A 13986-nucleotide genomic window follows, 5' to 3' on the forward strand; every position below is an offset into this window, starting at 1 on the left:
AATCTTGCTTCATAGGCTTGCAGGATTGCATCCAAGGGTTCATTGACCTTATCTACCAATATAGACCCTCCTGAGATTGCACTCCTAGGTCCCGCCGTCGATTTTAGAGAGTCAGACTCTCTCTGTTGTTTAAGTTGCTCTCGAGCCATTGTTAGCTCAACTTCTATAGCCTTCTGTTTTCGTTCACGTCTAGCTTTCATTTTTGCTCTTCATTCTTGGAATTCATTTTTGCTCTTCATTCTTTCCAAGGATTATCACGACTGATGCTAGACTTGTCAGTCTTGATTTCCTCTTGATTTTCATCCCTACTCTTGGGTTGATTGTCATCTTTCTTGTTTGGGCTCTCGTCAAGACCTTAACAAGAATTGTAGTTTCATTTTCTGACCCTCCACTGGAAGGCACTACTCCCAGCATGTTCAAAGTAGTCTTTCCTCCTTTTCTCGGGTTCTTAGGGCAATCAGGAATCAAGTGAGTAATTCCACACTCGGTGCAATATGAGTTGACTCCAATGATTTCATCATGAGGAAAATCTCTTAGCCAATGGTCTCCACCACACTTGTAGCAAGGTCCCTTAGGCTGTTGAGGTGCTCCTTGAGCTCCTCTTTGTTGGTGTGCATGCCTCTGCCCGCCCATGCCTCTGTTGGCTATGAACAACAATGTTCATTCATCCAAGCTGTATCTTCCTTCTCCTGCTGCATGTGCAGTTGTTGGTGGTCCTGTACTTCCAATCATGCTACAAGGTTCTGGCGTTGGGGGTTCTTCTGGTGTATAATAGACAAAATTTGCTGCATATCCATTGGAATCATCGTAATATGCATGCATACGAAAGCGTTCTCTTCTGGTTTGTTTACCGTTGGTGTGTATCTTATGCCTACCGATCTTACTCCTGGTAGGGGTGGTTGTTGCCCCAATACTGGTCGTGGTCTTTCAACACCTACAGGTCCAGGTAGGTTGCCTGCTTGATACCTAGGCATCGGTGGGAGTTGAGGAGATGCTGCCTGAACTTGGGGAGCATATGGGCACTCTTTCACATATCCCTTGTTATAATAACATTCCTTCGTCACATGGTTTGTCCATTTTTGTTCAATAGCACACCACTTCGGCTGTTTAGCCTGAGGCTTGGCATACATATTAATTTTTTTTAGCACTTCTTCTACAAGCTGCTCCTGGCTTACAGCTACTTCTCCTTTCGGTTCTGTCTTAGCGGACTTGCTTCCACTTTGTTGTGAGGATGGATCGTCATCAAGATCCTTGAATTCACCCTCCTTGTAGACCGCACAATCGTCTACAAGGTAAAGAGCTTCCTTAGTTAACTCATTTAACGTCGTGCTCCTCTTCATATGTAAGTCCTTCTGGAGATCTGCTTTCCTTAGTCCTTGAATAAATATGAGCATAAGTCTGGACTGAGTTGGCAGTTCTTCCACAGGGCAGAACTTCACATATCGTTTTAGTCGTAGGGCTGCCTTTTGCACAGATTCCCCTTCTTTCTGTTTGAACTTATGGATTTGTGAGAATGTATTATGAGCTATTCCCCTTTGTGAGAATTACTCAATAAACTCGTCAAAAACCTTCTCCATAGACTCGAAATCTCTACGCTCCACAGAGTCAAACCAAATAGCGGCATCCTCCTCTAGAGTAAGCCCAAACCCTGTAAATTGAGTAGGGAAGTCCAACACTTCTTCAGCTCTAATTACACGCACAAAGGCTGCTACATGATCCCTAGGATATTTGTTTCCCGTGTATTTCTTGTTTACCCATTTTTGCACCTGCGAAGGTCTAATTCTACGATGGTCTACAAATCTCATCATTGATTCTCCTCGTCCTACTCGATATACCTCCTTTGGCCTTCGGTAGTGGGAGGGTTCCTCTCCCAGAGGTGCCACTAAGCCATAATTTCTGATGGTTTTTGTAAGAGGTGGTTCATCTCTTCGAACTCGTTCTATGGGTTTTCTTCTAGGCTGCGCCGAATCTTGAGTTTTTGGCTTACTCTCACCTTGATATTGTGAATAGGTGGTGGTTCTTATAAATCTCTTAGCCCTCTTGTAGTTGGATAACCATCTCTGTTTTGGTTTTGTTCTAATGTCACACTTTGTTGAAGCCATGCCTACAATGATGGTTGGGTTGCTTGTTGGTTATGGTAGTTGAACGTCTGTTGTCGGCGGTGGTTAGAATATGAAGTTGTCTGGTACTCTCCTGAAAATGGATTTGTTGACTTACTAGGGGGATAGGTGGACCTTGGTACTTCTTCGGGGGCATATGTTGATGTTTCTAGACCTATTGCCTTTTCTACCTCCTCTGGGAGGATTCGTTTGTATTCTTGCCCATACCTGTCAACAAAAATGATATCCTTCCCCATAGAAATTTCATAAGAGAATAAGTAAAGAACCTTGTCTTTGCTTAATTCATTTGGGTAGGGTTCTTTGCATCGAAAATAAGAGACTACTCCCTCGCTCTCATGCTTGTAAATTCCCACACTAGAGACCCTGGTTGTTTTTTATCATACATAAAAAGAGCTCCAGGTCGATCAATTTTTGGAGGCGGTTCTTGAGTTTCTGAGACCACTTTTCCTTTTGCCACATTATCTCCATATCTGTTGTAATCCTCAGGGTTGCTAACTATCAGATAGTGGTTCCCCTTTTCATCTCGGAATCTATCTCCATCATCATAGACTTGAATTATCTCTAGTCTCTGAGACGGTCTTTCTTCTATACAAATACACTTGCGTCCCCGATAGTCAGAATAAACTAGGGCTCCCCTAGAGTTTGTTCCTTCTAAGAAGATTATAGTGAACTTGGCATCGTTCAAAGAGTTATAGGAGGTACTTCCTCCTAGCATTGGTCCTTCACCAGAGAAACCTCATGGCTGTTGACTCCCCATCATGAAGAAGGACTTATCTGATGAAGTGTCAGTATCACTACCCTCCTCAATGATCGGTGCTAATGGGTGTAGCCTTGTCTGAGTTACACTCTCCTCAGTGGACGTGGTGCTTACTTGACTTTTGACACTTTTAGCTCCTGACTCAAAAAAGGCTCCTTCCTGACCTTAAATACATAAGACTCAAAGCTGTATTGCAAACTTAAAGCTTACTTGGACTTCTCCTGCCTGTGCAGTTATGTGCCTTCTGGAATCTACACATGTATGGTTAGTATGTTCACAAGGGTTGTCTTTGAACCGTTGAATAAATTTTTCAATTATGTACAACAAATATCAATTTTCTATGACACTGGTCACTCTGAGAAATTTTGCATTTTTTCCCCACTGAATGTCTCAGGGTCTTCTAGTAGTCAAATTTCAGATTTGAAATGAAGGTTGGGATCTAAGTGAAGAGCTTATCCCTGCTGTGTAGTCACAATTTGCAAAAAATGTCTGACTCATGAATTCCTTGGTCTATCGCGATAGACTAGGCATCTACATTAGTACAAGTCAATTTAGAACTGTGACTTCACCTTTGGGTTCCCCTTACTCTCTAGAGTCTATCCCTTGAATTTCATACAATTTGGACTCTTGGTTTGTGTTTTAGGCCAAATCTAATGTTTTTGTCAGACACTGAATCTCTATCTGGACCTTAGACTCACTTCTAGTGATCCAAACACCTTGAAACTTGGTATGTGAGCTCTTTAGGTCCTATTTAAGCTAACCCTAGGAACGTTTTGCAAAATAAGGTCTACAGGCCAACTTCCTTAGTCTATCGCGATAGACTCAGCAAAGGGCAACTGGGATGTGATTTTTTTACTATTTTTGGATAGTTTGGTTTCTTGTGCCCTAAGAAGTCTATCCCTCAAATTTCATTCAATTTGGACTCCTTTTGACCTTGGACTCAAGCACTTTTACTTTTCTATGGCAAATTCACAGATCAGATGCACTTGAAGTGATGTAAATTTGATGACAATTCAAAGTTAAGCTTGTGAATATCAGAGTGGTTACATCTCTTTTTGGCCTCTTTAGGTTCACTTAGAGTTTTCTCATGGCAATCCCTTGTTTCTTTTTGTTGGTTTTGGTCGCAATTTAACGTTTTCTCAAGCGCTGGATCATAAATCCAAATGTCTACTCTATTCACACCCTTAAAGAGTGTATGGTGTGGGTTTTTCTTTCAGGCAAGCAAACAACCTCGTTGTTTCTTCTCTTTGTTTGTTTTGCGTTTTCACAGCGTTTGTCTACACTATTTCTACACAACCATAACAAGCACTCAAAACCATAGAACCATAACTCCACATTATCCTACCTAACTAAATCTAACTAGTCGCAGACCCTCGGCAAGACACAGGCTTCCTGGCTATCCACTAGACCTCAAGATACCCTCTCTTGGATCTTCTCTAAAAGTTTAAGCTCTCTCTAGTCGAAACTAAAGTAAGCTAGCCATCACACGAATGATGTAGATCTCCCTACTTAAGGTCTTGTGTCCCCGGCAGCGGCGCTAATGTTTTAGGGCAAACTACTCCCATGTTCATGCTCACAAGCAAGACACAGACAACATACTTGTCATCTGGTGACACAATTAACCCGTAGGTGCACGGAGGCAATCTCGTTAGCTTGTCAGGTTGAGACCAACCTACACATACATACTTCTATGATGCATCAATCACTAATCCTTGTTGACTCCAACCCACTCTATCCCTAAACGCTCATAACACCGTTTACACATCAAATGAACTCGGAATCACTTCAAACTTGCTAGGCACCATCCCCTCACTAGGATACACTTACCTATAAGTCCAATCTCACCAGATTATAACCCGAGCTACCTCAAATATAGTCGCGATAGACTCACAGGTCATAACCTAAAAGTGCGAAACCTAACTCTATGAACATCTATGCGTAGCTAATCTCGCCCTCGTTGCATAAAGTACTTGATTGTTGAAAACAGACATCGTTTGTGCTACTTACAAGCAAAACAAGCTCATGGGAAGATCCCTCGCGAACAGCTCGAAGATGCGAATGAGTGGCGTGGGCGCGTAGCTCTCGGAGAGGGTACCGCGATGGTGTGGTCGCTTCGTGAATCCGGTGAGGGAGATGCGTGTAGCGAAGAGGATAAGATCACTCTCTCTCTCTCTCTCTCTCTCTCTCTCTCTCTCTCTCTCTCAGACTCGTACAACACCGAATTAATGATTCAAAAAATGTTCTTCAAAAATGGTTCTAAGGTGACCTTTATACTTTAGTCACCTTAGCTCAAAATTTACATGGGGTTTTAATTGAGTTCTACTCATCATAATTACAAAGTGGAAATGCATTGCGTCCCGGCCAACTAATAAATCTATACATAATCCTAACAATTGGATAAAGACGGTAGACATCATTGGCATTACAAAGGGAATTTGATAGTCATTACAAAGGGGCTTTATACAATTGTTGGGATCCAACAAGCATGGTTGGTGTGACATGTCATGTAGAACATCTTTCCATTGTCACTTCGAAGGCAGAGGGAGCTCGTTTCCAGTTGTTGAGGATATTGTACATACGGCTGCCGGAGATAGTTGCACGACTATATAGGACTATTTAGAGGGGTATGTTATTTTTTGTTTTGATACTGAATAGTAACTTTGATGTTTGCATTTCAAAATAATAATGTTTTACTGTTATTCGTAGGTTGGTACTTTGTTGCTGGTCATTTTTTCACCCCCTAAAACCGGTGGGTGTCGGCTTCCGAGGTATGATCAAGCGGATGGAGAGATTGTAGCAAATGTACGTGGCTTCTCTGCAGATGACGACATGTTGTGGGAGAAGCTACCAGGTTCAGATTACACACAGTGGACGCTTGATTGTATGGGCAAGCCTTATCGTAGAGGTGTTGAGAGGATTCCAATGTTTGCCAGGTGGTAGAAACTTTTTGGAAGTTTTTTTTCATGTTCCCATAAAATTATAGGTATAAAAAATCTAAAGATTACCTTTTTTTGTAGATGGCTACTAGGTACCTTCACAGACATGGGAGATGCTGTGTTAGATTGTTTCGCAGGCGTGGGGACATTTGCAACACAATGTTTACTACTATGTAGGCATTGCATCAGTTGTGAGAAGGATTGGGCAGTTTTCGCTGCTTGTCTAGAGCCAGCTCAACGCCTACCTTTCGATTTAGGCTCGACATTGATGTTTCATAGGAGTTTCAGAGCTCAGGTAACTGAGCAACCGAAGCAGGTGACAGAGCAGCTTCATCCGCTGGAGCCACCTTTCCCGACACCACTCAACAGTCAGGGCTGGGTAGTAGCAGCCCGTATCCCACTTTCACAGCCCTAGTTTTGGCATGGCATGCAATTGGACCGTCTCCTAGTGCATTCATTGCCTTCACATATGAGGCGGAGTTGATCCATTGCCTCTTTCACTACCTAAAGGCCCCCCCCACATATAGTTCGTACCCTCTACCATTTGGAGGAGTTCCCCCACCATTTGGTGCACTGCCCCCGTTGGCACGACCTTTGTTTCCTCCCAAAGCATATGGCCCCCCACCGCCCTTCTTTCATCCACCTCACCCATGATGTATCCCCCCCCCCCCCCCCCCCCCCCCCCCATATGTATTTACTTTTGATGCAATGGAACACATAGATTTGGTGTTTGCTATATGAAATAGACCATACCTGTGCAAGACACATGATGTATTTAAAGCATGGTATGTTTTAGTATCTGTATTGGGCAACCAACATTCCATATCATATTAATTTTAAGTATGTACTACTAGAGTTGAGTGGGGTTGAAGCCCAAAAGGACCAAACAACGGGTCTAGACAACCAATAGAGCAAATGACACTAGTCACACAAGGTATAAAACAAGATCTTGAAAAAGACATAGTAGGAACATTTGAACCAACAACCAAAAAGCATAAAGTGACTAAAGAATTATGGGTCCAGCTTAGTGCTAGGATAAAGAAATTAGCAACAACCCCCTGTTAAAAGAAACATGAATCAACAACTTTGGAGGTTGTAGACACTTTAGCTACCACAACCATGTACTACCCGATATGATGCCAGAGATAACTATAGAGCTTCAAAAGAGCCCATGATAAATTTGCACCTCTAAACAAGCTACCACCATCATTGCTTCCATAATAGAGAGACCAATCAATAGGCTACAAGCTTTAAAAAACAAAGAGATTGGTCAAAAGTCTAGTATCAATTCATAAAAAACATTGGTAGTGCCTTACAATGTTCCAATGCTCAGATACTAGACAAAAAGAACAAATCTTGATACCATTACTGATGGTTGTGTTACCACCATCCACGCTGGGTGGAACACAATCGATAATGCTCTTGGCTAGATGATGGAGACTCAAAGTTCCATCAAACAAGCCGATGTAACTAAGGTAGAGCAAGAACTTGAGAAAGAAATTGTCAAAAAAAGGGAAAGAAAGGAGATACTCAATCTCAAAGATTATTTCAATGAAGGGTAATGTCAAAGGGAGCGGGACACAAAAATTATCAAGAACTCCAATACTAGCAAGGAGAGCAACTAAAAGTGAAATTATCAAAGTTATCAAAGAACTCCAATACTAGCAAGGAGAGCAACTAAAAATGCTGAAAAATGGAGGCTCACAAAGGAGATGGCTTATTTGATCAAAAGGTAGAATCTTCAAATAGTTTAAAAGAAGTCCACAATGTGCGTAAAAAATTGTAGCTAGAAGAGCTATGTAGGGAATATGGATCAAGAAGATAAAGAGAATGATGGCATACATGAACATATTTTCCATTTTGAAGATATATTTAAATACAAATTACCAAGTCAAAGGTACAATTGTGCTTGCAGTGAGTGCTAGATTACAAAAGAACACGAGAGTCCAAAGACTAAATGACGAGGGAGAGACCAATTGACAGATCCACACATAGCTAGACAGATTGATATACCCCAAAATGGTGACATCTATTCCAGGTTAGAAATTCAGATGTAGATGTCAGATCATAGTAGATCAAATAAGATGAACCAAATCAAACTTCAAATGAATAATAAAAAAACCATGCAAAAATTGAACTAAATTGAAAAAATAGAAACACATGCTAGACAACAAGACAACTGAAATTGGTATATTTAGATTGTTGAGTCAAAAGTACAATTGAGCTTGCATTGATTGCTAGATTACAAATAAGTACAAGAGTCCAAAGACGTATGGTTACACAGAGCTTTGTTCAAGAATAATTCATAGGAGACAAACATACCGACCCAAAATGTAAGTAGTGAGGCCTATTTGTAGGTGCCCATACTAGGTTTTGACGGACTATTTGAATGTATAGTCACCGATTGATAATTACTAGATGTATTGGTAATCCTACTATGTATTGACACTTCCATAGAGTAGATTCCCGCTATCTAAATCCTTCTCCCCCCTTTTGGGATTTTGGCATATTTCCAAAATTTTAGACTCTAAGCAGACGTCAAAGTTTGCACTTGGGTCTTTGTTTTTCTAGAGCCTTTTTCTGTGTGCCCTTCAATACTAGTAGGGGAATTTTGAGGTCTCTCTTTTGCCTTTTAACATTTAGAGAGAGAATGCTCTAAGCCAATGAGGGAAGGGCTTTTGTTAGAAAACTTCTTTTTGAAAATTACATTTGATTTTCTAAAATGAATTTTCTTTGACCACAATTTGAGGTAACTCTCAAGTACATATGCCTTTTACCTCAAAAAAGTCTCTTTCATTGACCCCAAAGATTTTTTGAATCTTCTTATGGTCTTTTTTCCCCTCCTTTTCCCACCCCTCTGTCTCACCTCCTCTTCCTATTGCCCTCTCCTCACCCTTAGCTGCTCTGCATCCTATTCTCCTTAAGCAATGGATTCCACCCGACCTATGCTTTAGCACATCCATTGAATCTATCACCACTTATGCCACATTAGATGAGCACAACCAATGGATCCCAATATCTATAACCAAGGGTAGTTCAATTATATTGCAGCCAAGCAGGAGAAGAACAACCTCATCCAAGAACCCATTCTTGTCATGCTAGAATAGGAGACTGAAAGACTTTTGACTTGTTGGAGCCAGAAGACAGAGAAAGAGATTTTCATGTAGCATGTTTACATGCACAAAGAGCTTCACCAAATATCCAAAAGCTCAAACTCTTCATTTGCATAGAGCTAATTGTAAGTGTTTGAGGTTGGTTCTCTTCTTGTTGTTTAGATGTACATAGTAGATTGTTATAATTTTGGTTTGTGGTTCTCTACTATGCTCATTAGAGACCTGTATCCCTCAAGCATAAAGGAATGGCAACCAGTGGAGTGTGTCATATATATTTTAGATATCTGGCATGGATCCATTAGTGAAGAGATTTACGCAGGGAGAACACATAGTTCTCTGGAAGAAAAAGGGATATTCTTTTATGATCATTTTTATGGCCCACCAAAATCTATGAAGGATTGGGGCATTGTCACCAAGGTTGCACTGCCTCGTTTCATGAGTGGAGAGTGGCCATTGCCAAGATCAATAACAAGTGAAAGCTAAACGTGAAGAGAAATATCTACAAAGGGAGAACACATAGTTCTCTAACATAGAAAGGAATATTCTTTTATGATCATTTTTATGTCCAACCAAAATCTATGAAGGATTGGGGCACTGTCATCAAGGTTTCACTACCTAGTATCATAAGTGGAGATTGGCCATTGTCAAGCTCAATAACAAGTGAAAGCTATAGGTGCAAGATCTTTTATGAGATCCATAAATGTCTAAAGGCCAATATTGCAAGAAATTTGAGCGGAGTTTCAATGTTTATGTCCATCATTGTCTTTGTGGATTTCTTTGCAAATCTTGATGTGAAAGTCTCTAGAACATTGATATCAATTATGTGTTTGAACAATGAAGATGTGTTAGAATTTATGGATGAGGGTTGGAGTCAAAAAACAGTGAATGGGGTCCTTTGCAAAGTGCAATCTAGCTCCATTACCTGTAAATACATGATCCATACCCAAAACTTCATTTTTTTTTTAGCTGATGTGTTAACCCTCACGGCTCACGGACACCCTATTACCTACGACGGACGTTGTAACCTACGGCGGACATTGTATTATTTATTTGGTAGAGTCAGGTACCGGGCTTGTCGGTCCAATAGGAAAAGGGTAAGAGTGATCGCCGATGAGAGGCGCACTCTAACTGGAACATTCAAGGGATTAGTTGGCTAAGCATCGGCACCCAAGTGTGAATGGGGCGAGCTCATATAAAAGTCAACTAAACCTAAAATTCACTGATTCTCTCATTTGTGCAATAGAAGAGTGCTCTTGCTCCATCTCCATCTCCATCTTCTTCTTCTTCACCTCCTTGCGTGTGTGTGTGTGTATGTATGTGTGTGTGTGTGTGAGAGAGAGAGAGAGAGAGAGAGAGAGAGAGAGAGAGAGAGTGCGTGGGCGATCGAGCATTACGAAGGCACAACGGCGGCGGCGAAGCGGTTGAGCGCGGTGAAGTGGCGGCTCCTTCTTCTTCGCGGCGAGGAATCCTCCACGAAGCAAGCGTAGAGCAGTGAGTGACACACCATCACCTTCTTTGAGCTTACTAGTTTAGGCTTTTTGTGTGCTTGGAACCATTTGTGGCTCTCACACGGTGTATCGGCAAGTTCCTTGCATTGACACGTGCGACATATGCACACATTTTTGGCGTCGCTGCCGAGGAATGCCATACATGAAGCTAGAGTAGCACTCTGTGCTTCTCCGTGGTGCAATTTCTATTGTAGGAAAGGGAAGGAGTGTGTGTGTGTTGAGAAGAGGGATTTGGTGTTATACTGTGTGTTTTTTTTGTTAATGGAGTTTTCAAAGGTTCTGTGTTTATTCTCTGTGTATTAAGGTAGTTAGTTTTCTTTGTTAATAGAGATTTCAAAGGTTCTGTGTTTATTCTCTGTGTATTAAGGTCGTTAGTTTTCTATGTATAGTAAGTAGGAAGTAGATTAGTGAGAGTTAATAGAGTGTGTTAGTGTGTAATAGTAGGTATATTAGCGAGAAGTAGGTAGATAGAGTGTGTGTGTGTGCTCTCGCGCAGGCCGCGGCGACCTTATCCTTAAAAAAAATAAAAAATAAAAAAATAAAAAATAAAAAATTAAAAAATTAAAAAAAAACTAATTTAAAAAAAAAAAGGTAGGACTAGGATCGGGAATATCTCCCAGACCCAAACCCAAGCTCACGCTCGGGCCTAGGCCTCAGTCACCTTTTAAAAAAACGAATTTTAGCTTCACACGTAGCTAAAAATTGATTTTTTGAGGACCAACGGAACGTCAGATGCCCGAAAATTGTGTTGTAAAGCACACAACGACCCTTCAAAAAATCTTAACAACTTCTTAATGGCATAGAACTAATGCTTCAACAAATCCCGTTTCACCTGCCATTGGGGGGTGCAAAACACCACAAAACAAAGCAAGTAACCTTTGAGGGTACTTGCCGACACTTGTAGGGCACCCAAAGCACATGTATCTATGCTCTGGTCGTGTGCTAGAGTCCGAACAACTAGCTAGTGCTTCGATTTATGGGGGTACTCACTATCCTTCCACGCTAGGGTCTACGCTCTCGGTGGGGACCCAAGGTAGTGCAACCTAAGACCCAAATATAGCGGCTAGCGACTCTTCCTCTGACTACGATATTATGGAAGAGCATCTTACACAAAGCCCCGAGGGAACAAATGAAACCGTACCTAGCTGGGCCCAACAACCTGGAACTAGTGTTTTTAGCCGTTTGATGGAAACTTTTAGTAGAGCTACGCGCTCTGAACCTACGGCTAGTGAAGTAAACGAAGGGGGTGGGGAAGTAGAATCACCATTCACATCTCTTGTAGACCCCACACTCCCTCAGAGTGTCCACGTGGACATTCTACCTACCTCATTTAATGAGGGCCCTACCGAGCTACCACCTTCCAAAGTCGCCTCTAAGGTAGTGGTGACTAAAAGTCAAAACACGGGAAGCAACATTGCATCCACCTCACGGCAACCCTCTAGTACACCAAGTTTGGACGGGGTATTTCTCAATGAAAATTGGAATATGACCTACACACGGAGACTTTGACCGACCTATACATGGGCTACACATACCTTGTGGGTTGGTTAGAAGTTGTACAATCCACATCTAGTGCCACTAGTCTAGAGGAACAACAACACATGATCTGCAATGTCATCCATAGGATTATCCAATCCGAGAGGCAAAATCGAGGAATAAACATACCTTCGACGGGTCCTATGCGATTTTTAGACACGGGCAAAGGGAAACAACCCACTCTATCACAAATGGAGACTCCCCCAGTGAGTCCCATCGAACCCCCATATGTTGTTTCGCCAGGGGTCTCAATGCAATCTGAGCCCACAAGTGATAGCTTTACTTTTCCAAGTCTAGCTCATCTTTCCCTGGATGACACCACGGATACCATGCCTACCCCAATGATGGGCATGCCAAGAAACACACCATGGACCTCGTTTGTTAGTAAAGCACCGCTACATGGTAGCTCAATGCCTGCAATAGTACCTACAAGTGCGAACCAATCGTATGCACCTATGGGTCCACGTACTCATGTAGTCCCTACCCCTCCCATTGTTTCAACTACCTATGCTCCACAACCACAATACACAAGTTCTTATTTCCATGGGACTATACCGGCTAGCATTAGCATGTCACATCCGACGTCTGCTATGCCTAGGGCCACTCATATGAACTATGGACCACCACATGGCACAACATCATACCCAACGTGGAACCGAAGGGCTTCCTATGCGCCAAGCCCAATGCCAATACCTACTCTACATGTAGTCTCTGGAGCACCTTCACCCACGGTGCCTGCTCACTTAGGTGACTTGGCAACATTTGCTCAAGCTATTGGTCAATCTATTGCTGAGAATATGTGTAACACGCTTGATAGAGTGCTTAGAAGTAAGGCAGTACAAATAGCCAAGCTCACACAAAAATTTAGTGGAGACGGGGATGTGAGAAAGCATATCGAAGTGTTTGAACAAATATGCGATTCTCTAGGAGAACACAATGACCTACATAAGAGCAATGCTTTAAGCCTAACCTTAAGTGGAAAGGCTGGGGATTGGTATAGAACCCTAAGGGTGGAAGAAAAAACGATTTACCCTACTCTTAGGAGACTATTCTTAAAAGAATACATACGAGAGGGAGTGCTTTGGGGTGTAGCCTCTCAGCTCCAGAAATCCCAACGAGAGGAAGGAGAGTCGGTGAGAGACTTTATAAGTTGCTTGAAGCATTTGAATTCTCGTTGTAATCCAAATGAGCGCTTCAACAATAACCAATTGCTTGATAGATTCATTAGGGGGTTACAACATGAGGATATCTACAATGGCCTAGTCATTAGAGGTATCACCACTTGGGAAGCAGTCACTACCAATGCGATCCAATTGGAGGATAATTTAATGATTCAAGGAGAAAGAGTGTCTGTTGACCCTAAATCTATTAGCTCGCAAGCATCAGGGCATCAACCAATGACCCTAAAGCCTATTGCTAAGGAGCCAAAGATATCTGAGATGACTTTAGCAGATCTCACCAAGGCTATTCAAGAGAGTCTTAGAGACAATCGTGCTCCGCAAAACAATCATATGTATCCAAGAAGAGAGCAGCAATGGTGCTCAGTATGCTATGGACCGCATAGTACCAATGAATGCCCTACTTTTAGAGTAAAATTCAATGGGAATTGCAATGCATGTGGGAGATATGGTCATCAAGCTAAGGATTGCATAGTATTTAAGCGTGCGATGGCCAATAGACCAACCTTAGCATGGACAGACACACCTCGAGTGCCTGCCTTGATGCCGGCCCCACCTATTAAACAAACAGCACAACACATGGTCCCTAGGGCCCAAAATGTTGTTCAAACAACACCCTTACCACCTCCAGTGCTAGGACCGCAATAACCACATCCGAGAATCACTTCTATGAATCAAGTGGGTTGTGAGTCATCTATTTCTTGTTTAGAAGGCTATGAGGAAGATATAGATCCTAATATCGCCTATGGGATGGATGTGCTTGAAGAAAGTCCACAATACTACATGGAGGACTATTGGGGACAAGTCAAACCTGTATATCAAGTAGCTGCTCTTGCGG

Source organism: Adiantum capillus-veneris, chromosome 28 (genome assembly GCF_014529385.1).
Source record: "Adiantum capillus-veneris isolate H3 chromosome 28, ASM1452938v2, whole genome shotgun sequence".
Lineage (NCBI taxonomy): Eukaryota > Viridiplantae > Streptophyta > Polypodiopsida > Polypodiales > Pteridaceae > Adiantum > Adiantum capillus-veneris.